At 46.8% G+C, this 681-nt stretch overlaps 1 protein-coding gene across 1 annotated transcript in view; it reads left to right on the plus strand.

The window, feature by feature from the left end:
- LOC119587013 (rho GTPase-activating protein 21-like) overlaps positions 1-681 on the plus strand; it is a gene marked incomplete at its 5' end in the record, with an annotated part of 201,687 nt that overhangs the window by 187,745 nt on the left and 13,261 nt on the right.

Here is a 681-nt window from a genome sequence, read left to right on the forward strand (position 1 = left end):
TCGTTAATTTCTCAGTGATAATAAAACATCTCCAAAATTAATGTAAAGTAACCCCATAGTAACAGGTCGGAGTAACTTCCCTCTGTAGTAACAAAGGCAAATGTGTTGTGTAAGTCGGAGAGGCGTTGAGTTACAGCGGCGGGGGGTGTCAGGTGAGAGCCAGCCGTCCTAAGGAAGGCTGACTCGAGGAGTAGAAGGAGGTCTTCTTTTATATTCCTTCTCCCTCTCTGATTTCTCATTCTTCTCCTTATTTTTTTTTTACTCCTTATGTTCCTCATACATTTTATTCACCGCTTTCCTCTATATTCCACTCCTTTATTTTCTTTCTTCACTTCTCCCTTTCACGTTTCTCATTCCCTTGCTCGTCTCCGTTCTCGGCATGCGACCCATCATGCCTCAAGGCTGACCTCGGCCTGTGTTCTTTCTGGAGGCCAGCTCGAAGTTGGAGCAAGCGAGGAGTGAGTGAGAGCGAGTGTACCCCGCCTTTCCCCGCCAAACCCAAATATTTATTACACTCCTACCTAATTGCATCATCATCGCCTCCCTCATAAATATTTAGCCTTAACTTGGCCCCGAACAGGTTGTCCTGGGCGTTGGGTACTCCCGCCCAAGGTCTTATATAGACCATGCTCCCGTCTGCACGCGCTGTCGTCGTCTTGTTCATGAACTGATAAAACTGTG

This window comes from Penaeus monodon, chromosome 22 (genome assembly GCF_015228065.2).
Source record: "Penaeus monodon isolate SGIC_2016 chromosome 22, NSTDA_Pmon_1, whole genome shotgun sequence".
NCBI classification, from domain to species: Eukaryota; Metazoa; Arthropoda; class Malacostraca; order Decapoda; family Penaeidae; genus Penaeus; species Penaeus monodon.